A 15,262-nucleotide genomic window follows, 5' to 3' on the forward strand; every position below is an offset into this window, starting at 1 on the left:
TTTGAAAAAAGTGCCTGTTGTCATCATTGGAGGTGCTGTATAGTTATTGTTGGTGCTGGTGTATGCCTGAACACTAAAAAGTTCAGTGACGTTCTTCTCATTTGAAAATGCTGATTCTGCAGACATCTTGATGGGGAAAGGAAAAGAGAAGATGGGGAAAGGGAAGGGAAAGAGAGAAAGAAAGATGTCCTTGGCTGCTTCTAATTTATTATCACAGTAGTCAAAATATATCTATGCTCTTCTTGTTGCTAAAAAAAAAAAAAATCATTCAGAACAGATGCCATTTTAACGCAGCCTTTTTCTCCTAAGAAAATTACTTACTCTCTGTCATAGTTTGTTGATCATTTTAAGGTGTTAAATGCTGGAAGCAGCAGTTTCCTGGCTGTGTGCCATTTGGAACTGCGTAGAGTATTAATACCACCTGCTGAAAAGCCTCATGGGACCTGCTTGAGAGAAGAGACATAGCATACTTCAGGCTTGAAGGTTTTAATACCACTTGGTAATAGTGATAACATTCTTCATGTACAAAATAAAAATGAAAAATAAAAAATCTGATACATTCTCTCTCTTGATAGGTGGAAGTTTAATTCTCATCTCCCCTTGCCTGTATAAATCTCATCCTGATATTTATCAGGAAGGCTGTCAGACCCAACAGTACTCCGTGTTTCTGGGATCTTAAAAGAAAATTACAATACATCCATCAGGTTTTGCTTAGAGAGGAGTCTTAATTTTTGCACACAGAAGACAGCCACCAATTTCACAGGAAGATCAGAAGGCCTTTATTACCCCAGCTGTTTGGGGAACACATTTTGTTTTACTGTTGCGTAACTGTTTTTGCTGTAACAAAGGCAACAGGCTGCATATACCTGAGGAAAACATGTTAAGTGAATTACACAATCTGTATACAAGAGACAGAAAATGTGTGGGACAGACAATGATGTCCCAGATACTGGAGGCAAAGATAGAGGCTCTGGACCTGGAAGCAAAACCTAAGTCATTTCAGAGAGTAGTTTGCTGCTGTAACAGGCAGCTTAATGATCCACATCCTTATTAATGTGGGTGTCATCTGAATGTGGCTTGAAGTCCCAATGTTACTATGCATTTAGAACTATTATTCCTTTTTCTTTAAAATTCCACTCCTGGAGTCAGATGATGATGTGATAATCTCAATTTTAGTCTAAAAACATTACCTAAATTTCCACTTCTTTATTGTGGAGAAAAAAAAATTACAGTGCTAGCCCAAGGAATGTAATTCCTGTCAAAATTTTAAATGAATGGCTCTTTATGATACACATATGGATATACAGTGGATTATTGTAAATTATGCATAGATTTTAATACAAGATCAAACCAGATTCAGGAACTTTTATGCTGACAGTGACTAAAGTAAGAATGAAATCACAGCGTGCCTGGAGTAAGGATCAATCCTGGGTAAAAGACAAAGGAGTAGAGCTAATGCACTGGTTATCTCTTCTTCTTCAACTCTGACCCCTTCAGTTGCTAGCTTGCTGCTAGATTGACTTTCTGACAGAGAAGCTTTGTGAATTGCCTTAAGTAAGGTTTAGGGAAAAAAAGGTATTCTTTATGTTGTTAGGAAAAGTGACACAAGATAAAATCCTACTGACAGGAACACCTAGATTCATTCTTCATAACTGATAATTTAAATTGTCAGCATGGTTACTTTTCCCTCAGGGCCAGTGGAGAATGAAATAGGTACACTGAGGGAAAAATGGTGCTGTTTAAAAATTGTCTCTGGGAAATACCTCTCTTCTCCAGGTCAGTAGCTGCTGTCAGAGTGCAAGCATAGGCAGGCTGGGTGTTGTCTGTCATTTCAAATGTGCATGATCTGATGTGGGGGAGCAGTGAATGCTCATGATCAAATATTTTCCCTGAATGTTGAACCCACCTTTTCTTCCTGTTGGAGATAATCCCTTTTGAAATTGCTGGGTGCATATTTACTGGTCATAAAATCAGCCTCTCCTCTTTTAAACTGCATAAAACAGGAACAAAGATGTGTTTTTACAATCAGGATGAACTCACAATAGGCTACTAAACAAACTGCTTCTATCAGCAAATGGCCTGGAATTCCAGCTCTACTTTAAAAAATCAGATGATCTTGTGAAAAATACAGGGGATAAACCAAACATATTAAAAACATAAAACACTACAGACTCTGCATGGTTGTTCAGTAGTTTGGCATTTGGAATTCAATGTTGCATTAATGCCCCCCGCTGATAAGCATTCAGAGATCTACTTGGGATCAAGGTCAGTATTTAATACTACTGTGCATCAATACTTTCCTTAAATGAAAAAAAAATAATTATCCAACATATATTGTGTAATAACTGGATTCATCTTAAATACATTGCATTTCTTTTATATCTGCTCCATAACAAGGCCTGTGCTGTCACAAAAGCAGTAACAAAAACGTCCTTATAATTGTCACGTATGAATCCTTTCTATTCTTTCTTCAGTTAAACGGACAAAGAGATGTAGTGGGACTGTGTAGGAACTAAATCTCAGGAGAGAAGGAATCTTTACATTTTGTAAAGAAAGCAGATTATTATAATTATTATAGCTTGCCAAAAGACAGGAATTGCAAGAGGTTGAATGGATGTATTGCTATTCAGGGTTATACTAGGGGGAGCTAAATGATAGGCCTTTTCACAGCATTCAGTATCTATTTTCTAGCTAAATAAAAGATACCATTAGTATTGACTTTTATAGACTGTCTTGCATATAGCAATACAGGTATTACTTGATTCCTTAAGAGAGCTGGCGATTAATTTCTTCCCTCTTCAAGCCACAGGAGAAACACTTTTCCTCTGCTGTTAGTGATTAAAAAGACATTGCTATGTTTTTCCCACTTCCCAGCATCTGTACTGCTGAATCTTTCCTCTTTGTCGATTCATCCCCCTGCCTCTCTGTGGTACTTAAAATCTTGTGCAATTGTCCGTAGCATTAGCTAACCACCTAAAGCTTGTAGGGATGTCCACCCCCATGTGTCATTCCCTCTGAAGAGAGTGAGGAGACCTGTGTTGTCCCTTTCAAGCATAAGAGAGTGAATTTAGCCCATCACAGGCAGAGCTTATGTAAAGAGGCTGTCCCAAGGCAGCCCGGCTTGTCAGGAGTGTAGTGATTGCGGTGAGAGCAGGGTCAGGCTGCTGCAAGACAAGAGTATGGACCCCACAAACCCTGGGTGAAAGGTGGGTAGGGGCAGGACAGAGGCACTCCTGATGCCCTCCCATCCTCCCTGTGTGCAGGGTCACAGGCAAAGATCAGGCATTCCTCAGGGATACTGATACCCGCCCGAGCCAGATTTGCTCCCAGTTATCAATAGCTTGCACAGATACTGCCTTATGAATGCAGAGAATTGTGCATTTTTCCCTTTCAACAGGAATTCAGAGAGATTGTGAAGGGAGAGAGACTGCTGCAGCTCATAGCCACGTCAGCTTTTCATACAGCAGTGTCATCGGTGTGGTACACTTCTGTGCATGTGTTGTAGTATTGGGAAGTTAATAGAGAAGAGTGCGTGGGGAAAGGCCAGCACAGATTATCACTGAGAGGAGACTGCAGAGCATTGTTTGGTGGTGTTGCAGCTTTACCATGAAAACAGAACTAGGAGTGCTGTCTGACCCCCAACTTCTGTGCATGCAGTACAGGATCCAGTGCCTTAGCCTGTGGTTTAAACAGCTACAAAATAGCTGGAAGTGCAGACCCTAAGTTAGATGTGTATAGCTTCTTGTACTCAAGTCATTAACGCCAGGAATTAAGAGGAAGGCAGGACAGGTTTGGAAATACCCGCTTTATGCATATTATGCATAGCTTGATATATGAGCAAAGAGGGCAGTCGGTCAGGCCTACAGCATTTGTGCTTTCCTTTGGTGGCTCTTAAACAGGCAAGTTAGCATCACCATTAGCAGCATCCACAGGAAACGGCATGGTAGATCTACAAAGAATTTTCCTTTGTTGTTTGTAAAAAAAAATTAATAGCCTTTGAATTAATGGGCCCTTTCTTTCCAAAGGCAATGGTCACAGATTACAAGTGAGAACCAATAGGACAGAATTGTTCATCCACTACTTGGTCAGAAACGGGTATGTGGTTCTTCAGTAACCACAGCATGAGATGGCAAGTGCTTGTACATCCATTTCTGCTGTAGTAGACAGCCAACATCCCAGGATTTGAAACAAGGTATGTTCATCTCTTGAATTTTCTCCACCACAAAGAAGTGTGCTAAGTAAGTAGGGTATGTAGGGTAGAGGAGGGAGGGCAAACTACCATTGATGTCAGTATCTTTCTTAGCTGATGAAGTCTGTGTCAGATTTCAGTGGATGGGAAAATTTGTTGACTCTAAGGGGTTTTTTGGCAGGGCAGTGTCATGTGGCACCTTCTCTCATTTCAAGCTTACACAGCTTTCAGTGCTGATGTCAGAGGAGTCATGCTAAAGGTTAGAACGTGCTCTAGCATCCTTGTCAGTAGTCTGAGAGGGAAGGTAGCCAGGAGTTACACAGTTTGTTCACAGCATGTCATTGCTGTTCTTTGGAAGGGAGGGGATGTTTTCTAAGCTCTTCTCACTGCTCCTGGAGCAGCACACATACCCATCTACTGTTGCAATACCAGTAGGAGTTGCCCTTGCCACGTGCCTGCCTAGGAACATCGTGAATATGAGGATGGACTTCCTCTCATCTTCTTACAGATCGCAAAAGAATCAATGGAGGAGACAGAAACAAAGGTCATTACAAGCAAATCCATCTCTAGTGGAAACTGAAAATAATAGCAGAGGTCATACGCAGCACAGATTTTTTTGTCAGTATGGAGAGTGATTACCTTTGAAAAGACAGACACCAGGAGAAAAATGCCTTTTAAATTAATAGGAGTACCAGAGGATTATAGTTTGTAATAGACCCCTGCAACTGGAGTTCAGAAATCTAGCAGCTCTGCATCAGTCTTCTAGAAAACACTGTTTCCAAAAAACTGGAGCCAGTATCCCCAAGTATTTCTGTCCTATTTGGGTACCTGAGCAAATGGAAACACATTTGTCTCTGATGCTTTGGGCTTGGTTCATTTCTATACTCAGACCTTAGCTACATAAAAACTATTACACTGTTAATAATACTCAGCACAGCATGTGGGTAGACATCCCTCCTCCCTTCAGGCTGAGTGTTTCAGCCTGTAATCAATCTGTGGGTCACAGTTACCTGTCAAAGAAAATGGGCTTAGATTTATTAGATAAGAATAAAATGTAAGGGTCTACAAATTAAAACATTGGAAAACATTGCTTTAAACTGAGGGAGTTCAAGCACTGTGTAGACTAGATTGAGCTACACCTGATAATCAAGGTGCCTCACACTGTTATTTATGTATGAAAAAGTGGTATTGCTTTTTTACATTTTTAATGTCTCTGTTGCTATTAAAACTGTACTGCTTTAACTACACAGCTAGAGATGGAGAAATATGGCTTCTGTATATGGATGAGGTCTTAGTAATGTTAAGTTTCTGTGGTATGGCACACAGAAATTCTTCAAGGAGTGCTACATAAAAAAGCAGCTGAAGCAGTTTTTAACCAGGTGTCAGTATTTTTAGAGGCCATGCTACTCTCACAACACTTCTTTCCCTGAAACGAGTTCCTCAGGAAGATGTAAAGTCTTCTTTTGTCTGAGGGTGTCTTCTTCAGCCTTATAAACTATACCTAGTCCCAACTTAATTACTAAAATGGTAAAATAATACAATGAAATGAACTTCAAGAACAGTCCTTGAAATGCACTTGTAAGAAGCTCCGCAGAGACCACTGTTTTCTACACAGCTCCAGCTTCAAAAGCCTGTGTGTGCTAATAACCCCTCTCTTCCTCTGAGCAGCTTTCTACCTTGTGCCACCATGCTGACTGGATTCAAACACTCTGTAGCAAAGCCATGTCCTGTAACTGGCTGCTCTCGTAACAGACAATGACTTTACTGTGCCGCAGTTCCATAAGAAAACTGATTTCAGAATCAGATTGCAAAATCAGTTATATCAGGTGAGAGAGAGAAAACATTTTGAAGTGTGGCAGCTTAGAAAGATCATTGGCTTTCGTATTTATTCTGACAGTTTAAAATACATAGTTATTCAGCATAATGAAACCATTCATATGGACTAATTTCACCATTACGTGGAAGTCTAATACAGGTTGTTTTTCTCACTGTGTCCAGATGAAATATTTGGTCATTACACATTCCTCTAGCTGCTTTGTCTTCCTTTTTTTTTTTTCTTGAATATTTTCAGAAAAAGTAGATTATTTGCTGCATCCAATCCCTTGGCAACCATAAAGATTATGCAGTCAGCCAGATCCTTATCATTCATTAGAAACGTTAATTCACTGCAGTCAGAGATCGTAAGAGTCTTTGCTGTCTGATATGCTCTTCCTCTTTCCACGGAGCTGGATGTGCTACAGAAGTCTGAAGGTGAAACCTTTTAAGGCATGTCATTGGTGGTAGAATGGTACAGAACAGATGCTTAGCAAACTGCTGCAGAGATCGAGGCTTCTGTTGATCCCTGAAGAACTCATACAGCTAATTCCCATTAAAGCTAATGGGAGACATCTACCTACTACCCTTACACCTCAGTGTGAAAATAGGCCTTTTAGCTGCTAGCACATCTGGATGAGATGGACTCTTAATTAATTGTCTCCATCTTCCTTGTTATTTGTAAGGACAGGCTTGTCTGAGGGGGCTTTTAACGTTTCCTTACCACTTCACTGCTCTACAATGTGAAAACGTAAACTCTTCTTAAGAAGTTACAGTTGGGGTTTTGGCATAGACTATTTCAGGAGTCCTGAGAAAATTCCCAGAGACATACTGTGAAAAAGCTTGTCAAAGTAATTGGTTTAAGTGAAATTATCATGTAATAATACAAATCCAGTATCTTCCAGGAGTCTGTAATTCTTCTGCAAGTATTTGAAGGAAGTTTGATTATTTAAGAAAGCAAAATATAACTAATTAGATATTTTCTGTATTTAGGTCAGATGCAAACCCTAGAGGTAAAAAATCTGTATCAGGTGAAGGATGATTTAGTAAGTAGCTATCAGTTGGCCACAAATAAATACAGGCAGTACTTACAAAAAAAATTATTGACCCGTGAACCAGCATGAGTCTCTGACACCTCACCCTAATCAGGATACTTCAAGAAACAATTGTGGTAATTTTGGGGTAGAGGCTTAATCTGCTTTTAGAAAGGCAGAAGCAGTCATGAATAACAATCCATGTGATTTCTTTGAATTTGCTGTGCCAGAGGTAAGACTAGAGTTTCCACTTCCAAGGAAAAAACAGCATGGCTTCCTGCGTAAAGAAAGACCCGGACCCATCCCTGGGCAAAACAGACTGGGATACACAGCTAAATATTTCTGGTATTATCCAGTAGAGAGCAAAGACACCCTCTTCACAATTCCTTCCAGCAGTAATGTAGGAGACGTAGTTAACCTGTCTGTCTTCATGACACACATACGCTACTATTGGATGATCCAGCATGTCTATGCCAAGAGTCGTGCTCTCATTGCCTAGCTCAAAAACGTACTCCAAAATTTTTCAGGCTTTGCATAACAATTGGTCACTAGAGTTTATTCAGAGGGGGAGGGGGACATCTGATTAAAATGGGTGGAACTGTGAGCCACAGCATGTGTGGAGAGTTGAAAACACTTGTGCAGGTTTGTGGTGCTGATTTACATCTTCATTAGTGTACTTTAACTCATAGGGGTCACAGGTGTCTGATTTATCTACAGGTACATCTTTTAATGACATACACAATCATACATGCATTGTTTAGCAAGTCATCAATTGTTAAAAGTCTTTTTCATGCATGCAAAATACTGGTTTGGTTTCTTTCAGAAGGAATGAAAATGTAATCTTTTATGTTGTCACTTTGTGTGCAAGAACCATTTTCCAATTATCAGTCATGCACATTAAAGTCATTGTAAGATACCTTATCAGTAGGGAGTGGGAAGGCTGATAAGCTGAAAGAATTTACCTATTTATGTATAAATACCATCAGTACTTGGGGGTTTTCAAGCTCATTCATATGGATTTGCATTATGATTTAAATGAGTGACAAAACACATAGCAAAATAAGACTTTTGCAGTGGCTCTATGCCAGTATTACAGGACAGAGCTTGTATGGCCTAGAAAGTACACAAGAAATGTTTACAGCCTCTTCCTTCTTCTCCGCCCCCCCCACCCCACCAAGTTTCGTGCTCCTTTGTTAGTAACTCTGGGGTGGCTTCAGTATAGACTGATCAAAAACTCTGCCTCCCACTGGCTCTACTGTCTTAATGTTAATCTGTTTTTGCAGATTTTTGAGAAGAAAAAAACACAGAAACTGAAGTGCGACCAGGATTTGGGTTATTATTGAAGTATCTGTGGCAGCGTAGGTCAGTATTGACGGAAGTCAGACTAGAGCTGTATTTTAAATGCTGGAGGGATTTGCACACAGCACTGAAGCAGCATTTGGCACTGGGAAGGTCAAAGGTAGTTGTGCAACCACTGGCTAGAGAGCACATTTGGGATAAGTGAAATTTTCTTCCTGTATCAAAAACTGCTTGAGCAGGGTGGGTGGACCAGGTGACCTTCAGAGCTCCCTTCCAGCCTCAACCACTCTGTGATTCTGTGACTTGCTACTTTCATCAGTGACATCTCTGATTTCACTGGGTTTTTTCTAATTTTAGTCCAGAACCCACGCAAATACATGATGACTATAATGGCTGTCTTGTGTGTCAGAGCATATGTGCAAGGTTAGGCCAGAGAAATGCATATATAGCTTGTAAGGGTACCTTTGAGATGGAATTGCCATATTATTTTTTAAAGGTCTATTCTTACAATAATATCAAAGTAACACAGTATTTTGCCTATCTTGGAGGCAAAATACTAAAACTAAGCGACTTTGGAGTTTGTTATTTAACTTTATTATTATTTTTCTCGATGGTGTGGCAAAATAACTTGTATATTTGACAACTCTTGTAATAGTGGCAGGAGGCACTAGTCTTCATAAAAAGGATTCTGAATCAGATCCTGTAATTGTAATTTCCAAATCAATATTGCTATTTTTGTAAATGATGAGGATTGTGACATGAGATTTCCTTTGCAGTGTGGCAGAGAGGGAACAAAAATGATGAATTAGTATATCTGGTTAATTTCATGAGGTGAGATTAGTGACAACCTTTGTGAGATCATTTTGAGATGTGATGTTGAAGCCGGGGCAGGGGCAGGCTGACAGAGACACTGGCAATAGCTCATGTGCAGTAACTGTGGATATACACAAAAAGAGTTGATAGCTGAGGTTTTCTAACCAATCCATTTAGCCAGCAATAAACTACCAAAAAAGAGACGAGAAAGGGTCCTTGCAGTTTATATGTTTAAAGATGAAGATCCATGTAGAAGAATGGCTGCAGAAGCGTGTCCTTAGAATCTCTGAAGATCTGCACAATCCAGGCCTGGTATTAGAATAGGCCTGTAATCAGAATTGTGCTGAAGTTGCTGTGCTGAAGTTAACAAGAAAGGCAGCCTTGAGCTTGAGCAAGAAAGGTAGTCTTGAATCCTGAGACCAAGTAATTATGTTGTGCCAACAGGCCGTGGCTGTAACAAGCTACAGCTGCTGGGAAAGCAGGTGCAGGGCCAAGAAAGGTAGGGAGCAGTATGCGAAAATAGGGAGTAACAAACTACAAGGCTGAAGCACAGCAACACAATTCGCTGCATGGATAGAATGCTCATTTTAGTCATGATAATTAGGGGTGTGAGAACCGCGCGCGTTTAGAGACTGCTAACCAATTATATTTCTGCTTTACGAATATGCATGTGTATCGGTTCTATATAAGTAGTGTTAGACACTAATAAAGTTGAGCAAGGTGCATAACTCATATTGAGTGTCTTCTTGACTCCGGCGAACTCTTCTTCCAACAATTGGCGCCCGAACGACAGGAAAGCTGGTAATTGCTGGAAAAACTCTGCCTTTGCATTGCGACGGTGGGCTTTGCAAAGTTGAGAGTCGCTGTGAAGAGTTCGTGCAGGAAGACGTCCGTAAGGAGTAAAGGCGTCTGAATCCGGCATTGACGTCTTGCGCCGACCTGCACCGGTTAAGACCATTTTTCCCTCGATAATGGAAAGGGAAGTGGCACTCATGCTATTAACTGATATTCTTGCTAAGCGAGAGGCTAGCGTGAGCACTAAGAAGCTCCGTGAGCTCAGTAGGTGGGTGGCTGAAAACAGACCTTTATCAGACTCCGAGTTCTCATCTAGCAGGGGGGGCGGCTCTCGGTAGCTTTCAGGGCGGCGCGGAGCACCTGTTGCGGCGGCACCCTCCGGAGATGGTGTCGGGTGTAACAGCTCTGTCTTTGCGATGCGATCCTTAGCGGCAGCAAGTCAGCCAAGGCCTTGGGGACTGCCTGCCGGGAGGTCATAAACCATTTACGATCCCTGGTTCCAGAGAAAAAAATGGCTATGGCTGCCTCAGACCTCCTCGGTCGGGAAACCCAGTCACAGTCTACCCGATTATTTGGTCTAGGTGCTCCGTCTGCAAAAGGCATAATTGTGCCCATTAAAAAATCTGCGACAGAGCTGTTAAACCCGACACCACCTCCGAAGGGTGCCGCCACAACGGGTGCTTCGCGCCGCCCTGAAAGCTACCGAGAGCCGCGCCCCCCCCCCCCACCCGTTAGAAGAGGACGAGGGTACTACGGCGGGTCCGTGTGCGCCTCTGAATGAGAATGCGGGGTCTGATAAAGAAAATTAACCCACCCCACCTGCACCTGCCCCGATCCCCCGTCCCCGAACCAAACCCTCCGACCGGACCCTAAGCCGCTTGCAGCAGCAATTGACTGAATGCCATCTGCCCACTGCCGGTCCTGATGTTCAGATCCTGACCCAGGAAGGTGTTATCCTCCAGCCTGCCGCTCCCGAAAGTCGTTGGTCTGGGGTTGTAAGAGACGCTATACTGGAGGAAGAGTGGGAAGCTGCTTCTGCTGTTGCTTGTCCGGTGTGGACTACTGCTTTACCTGCTGGTTCAGCAGCCGCTGTGTGGAAACCTTTTGATTGGAAATGTATGCAGCAGCTACGACAAGCCGTTACACGATATGGATTACAATCTGAACCAGTCAAACACTTGTTGACTTATTTGTTTGACTCTGAAATCATGACACCCAGTGACTGTACTTCGCTAGCTGGATTGCTTCTTACACCAGCACAGCTCCCCGCGCCCCGCCAGCGTGCCGTGCCGTGCCGTGCCCCGCGGCTCCCCCCGCTCGCCCGCCCACCCACCGCCACGGATCCCCCCAGCTGCTGGCGAAAAGGGGAGTCCAGAGTTCGGTGTGGAGCTGCACATCGCACCCCCGCCGGCGGTAAGACCGCGTAGAGTAAATAGCGGCAGGGCTCTGCACTAAATTCCTCTCTGTGAGAAGGTGGGGGGGAGGGGGGCGGGCACTACGGAAGGCCGCGTAGAATAAATCGCGGCAGGGCTCTGCGCTAAATTCCTATGGGGGGGGGGCAGTACGGAAGGCCGCGACGAGTAAATCGCGGCAGGGCTTCCCCGCGCTGATACCCTTTCTGTGAAAGGTGAGAGCTCTGAGAAGACCGCGATGGAATTAGACGCGGCAGTTAAACTGTTAGCTGGCATCCTCCTTAAGAGAGAGGAGGGCGTTAAAGAGTCAGAAATGGGAGACCTTAGTTCGCTGGGCACGAAAAAAGACTAAGATCCCCGAGCCCGCGTTATTGTTTAGTATTGCGGAATGGAGAGAAGTGGGAAATTGCCTCTGGGGTGGCGGTCGATAGCTAACACTCTGGAAATTATGAAAGCGGAAAAAAAAAAAGTAGCGGCGGCAGCCATAGAAGCGTTGGGGAGAGATGTGTAGAAAAGCCGCTGGAGCAGATGGGTGATTCACCTAAGCCTTCTCTCTTGGCTGCATTTTTCGGAGTTGGGCATACTCGTCCTGTGAAAGGTATGTCCGCCCCTGCGTGTTCAATAGTGCCGGAGCTTTTAGATAAGACAGCGGACAAACCGAAAGTTACTCCTCGAGAGCCTGCGGTAGCTGAGCCGAGCCCGGAAGAGGCCGCCGAGCCCCGCCCAGGAGGGCGGGGCAGCGAGTCCTGCTGCACCAATCACGTCAGGGCGGGCCGCGGCGCCGTGCGGTGACGTAACCCCTCGGCCTGGAACGTCATCGGACGGGTCTGAGGAGGAAGGCGGGGAGAAGCCTTGTGGTAACAATACAGAGAAATCCTTAGAGGCGGTAATAGATAAATTAAGAAACCTGGTAAAGCGAGTTAAAATGAACCTGCCTACTACTTCAATACCTGTAATCCCTCCAGTTAGCCCAACTACCCCACCGATGCTGAACTCGAGAAAAGATCCAATTCTACAGTGTTGGTCTGGTGTTATTCATGATGCTGTTTTGGAGGGAGGATGGCAGGTGACCAGCTCGTTAGCTTGTCCAGTACTGATTAATAATCTTGATGCACATAACTGGAACATGATTTATGGAAGATTAATGATCAGATTTTAGCGATGGGAGTGTTGCAACCTGCTCTTCCACCTTTTATGATGATCCCTCAGATGTGGCAAATTGTTGTGATAGACTTGAAAGACTGTTCTGTCTTTTTCACGATTCCCTTACACCCTAATGACACACAAAGAGACTCACTAACGATGATTTGCAACCGTTCCGATCCTGGTTGCATGGCACCAAAGCGAACAGTCCTCAAACTTGTTCACCAGAACAGCGGGCTGCCCTGAAAGTTGTGTCCCACAAGATTCAGACTGGCTGGTGTGGTCACCGAATGGCAAATCATCCGTTATCTTTTTTGGTTTGTAATATTGCCACTTCACCTTTTGTACTTATTTTGCAATGGCAAAAGAAAAAGGGGGAAAATACGGCGATCATTTTAGAGTGGGTTTTTTTGCCATTGCAACCCAGACATTGTATTTTAAGTCTCCCTGAAGCAGTAGCGGCCTTGGTGAGAAAAGGAAGAGACAGGACTGTAGAATTTGATGGGACTGAACCAGCAGATATCAGTATTCCAGTCTGTGGTGATGATTATGAATGGCTTCTGAGACATTCAACAGCCATACAGGAAGCCTTGATGGTTTATACAGGTGTTGTACACAACAACCGGCCAAAAGGACCTCTTTGGAAGATGTTAGAACATTATCAGTGGATTGCAAGACCGTTACACTCAAAAAGACCAGCTGAAGGGCCAACGGTGTTTACAGATGCAGGACGAAACATGAAGAAGGCTGCGTGTGCTTGGCAATCCGATAATCAGTGGCAGAAACAAGTGATCACCGGTGAACCACGGGACAACCTTCAAACCTTAGAACTGAAAGCAGTTGTTGAAAGGGCAAACCGTACCCTGAAGGATTATCTTCAGAGACAGAAAGTATCGCAGGACATAGACGTAACTGAACGGTTGACTAAGGTGTTGTTTACCTTAAACTATCTCTCCCTTACGGAGGGTAGAGAGGGACCACCTGTTGTTATACATCACCAAACAGCACAAGGGAACCAAACAACTACAGTTCCTGGTTTGAATGTTCGGTATGAAAATATGGCTTCAGGTGTATGGGAAGGACCTAATCCGGTGTTATTATTGGTAGAGGTTATTTTTGTATCTCCACAGATAAAGGACCTATATGGGTCCCTAGCATGTTTGTGCGACCTGTATGTCAAGATCAGAAGACAGAAGAGAAGACTCAGAGTGAGCAGACGGAATAAACTGTCTATGTTGTAAGGGATGTAACCTGTGGGTATTGTGCCGATGTATGCTATGTGGGGTAAAATGGTTCTGTAAGCCAAAGCTTAAATGTAAATGGTGTAAAGAGTGTATGTGTTTGATTAGTAACTGGGCATGAAGCAAGAGAAAGCATACAACTAGTGTAATACCATGCTGATTGGAGACAGTATACATCATCAGAATCTGTGAAAGCACAGATTTGTGGGGTGGAATGTGGGGGGGGAAAAAAAAGGTGGAAATTGTAGAACTAAACATGTTTAAGTGGTGGACTTGGTTTACGGTCTTGATGAATTTTTTACCCATTGGCCAAAGTATTTTTGACATCTTGCCTAGAACAAACATACGGGTGACATGGGCAAATATCACGGGTGTAACAGACTTTTGTTTAAGTTTGCAGCAAGCAGACAACTCCTTTAGAACTTGTTTAATTGGTATTCCCCTGCAAGAGAATGAAACAAATTTTGATGGTTTTTTGAAATGTTAAAACAGTGGATCTGACTTCCAATCAGAATGGTACATGTGTGAGTCCAAATGGGCAATTTGTTTGGCCTTCTATGCGTACTGCAGCGTGGCAGAAAACGCTTATTGAGAATTTGAATCGACCATATCATTTGCCATTGCAGGAGTTAGACCTATTAGGTAGCATTACGCCCGTTAAATACGTTAACGTGACTGCTACGGGAACGCCAGAATGCGAGGACACGGTAGCACCACTTCAACCTCTTAATGGCACTGGAGTAATTTGGTTTGGTGAACCGTGGTGATCGTGGCTAGCAGGACAAGGTGAATGGGAGTTTGATACAAGGTTTCAAAATTTAACCTGTTCACCTAATTGGGGTGAACTGAAAGCTGGAGGCTTACATGTAAATGTATCAGGGGGCTATCAGTTGCCACCAGGAGTCTTTTTGATATGTGGAGATAGAGCATGGCCAGGGATTCCTTTGAACCCTGTCGGTGGACCATGTTATTTAGGGCGTTTAACTTTGTTTGCTCCACGTATGAAAGACTTACTGAAAATGACTCCACAATTTCATAGATCACGGAGGGCACTGCGCACCTTTGATGAGACATGTAATGACCAAGTCGATCTACAGTCTGTAACAACAAATGTCTTAGCCTCCATATTTATGCCAGGAGCAATGACTGCATTAAACGCTAAGAATATACGAAGGTTAGCGTGTTGGGGAGAGAAGCAATTTAATCTTACATCACAGATTTTAAGTTCGTTATCGCTTGGTGTAGATAGTGTTAGGCATACTACATTACAGAATAGAGCTGCAGTAGATTTTTTGTTATTAGCACATGGACACGGTTGTGAGGATTTTGAAGGGATGTGTTGTGTGAACCTTTCCTATCATTCCATACCTATCCACAAGAAGTTGTCACAACTGCAGGGAAACATGAAGCATATTCTTGTTGATGATAATCCCTTTGATGAATGGTTGAGAGGATTGGGCATAACAGGTTGGTTAAAGATGTTATTGATGGAAGGAATACACTTTGTTATAATCATTATTGTAA

The 15,262-nt window shown here is 43.0% G+C and overlaps 1 protein-coding gene across 4 annotated transcripts in view; it reads left to right on the forward strand.

Annotated features, from left to right (window-relative positions):
- Positions 1-15,262, forward strand: part of PLPPR1 (phospholipid phosphatase related 1) — a 136,243-nt gene that overhangs the window by 85,254 nt on the left and 35,727 nt on the right. The window contains exon 5 of one of the 4 annotated variants that reach the window (XM_055699620.1): positions 9,941-10,094. The exons of the other annotated variants lie outside the window; for them this stretch is intronic. The gene's annotated coding sequence lies outside the window, so the exon portion shown is untranslated. The remainder of the gene's footprint in view (positions 1-9,940; positions 10,095-15,262) is intronic. 4 annotated transcript variants of the gene reach the window in all.

The sequence above is a fragment of the Falco cherrug genome, chromosome Z, assembly GCF_023634085.1.
Source record: "Falco cherrug isolate bFalChe1 chromosome Z, bFalChe1.pri, whole genome shotgun sequence".
In the NCBI taxonomy this organism is placed as follows: Eukaryota; Metazoa; Chordata; class Aves; order Falconiformes; family Falconidae; genus Falco; species Falco cherrug.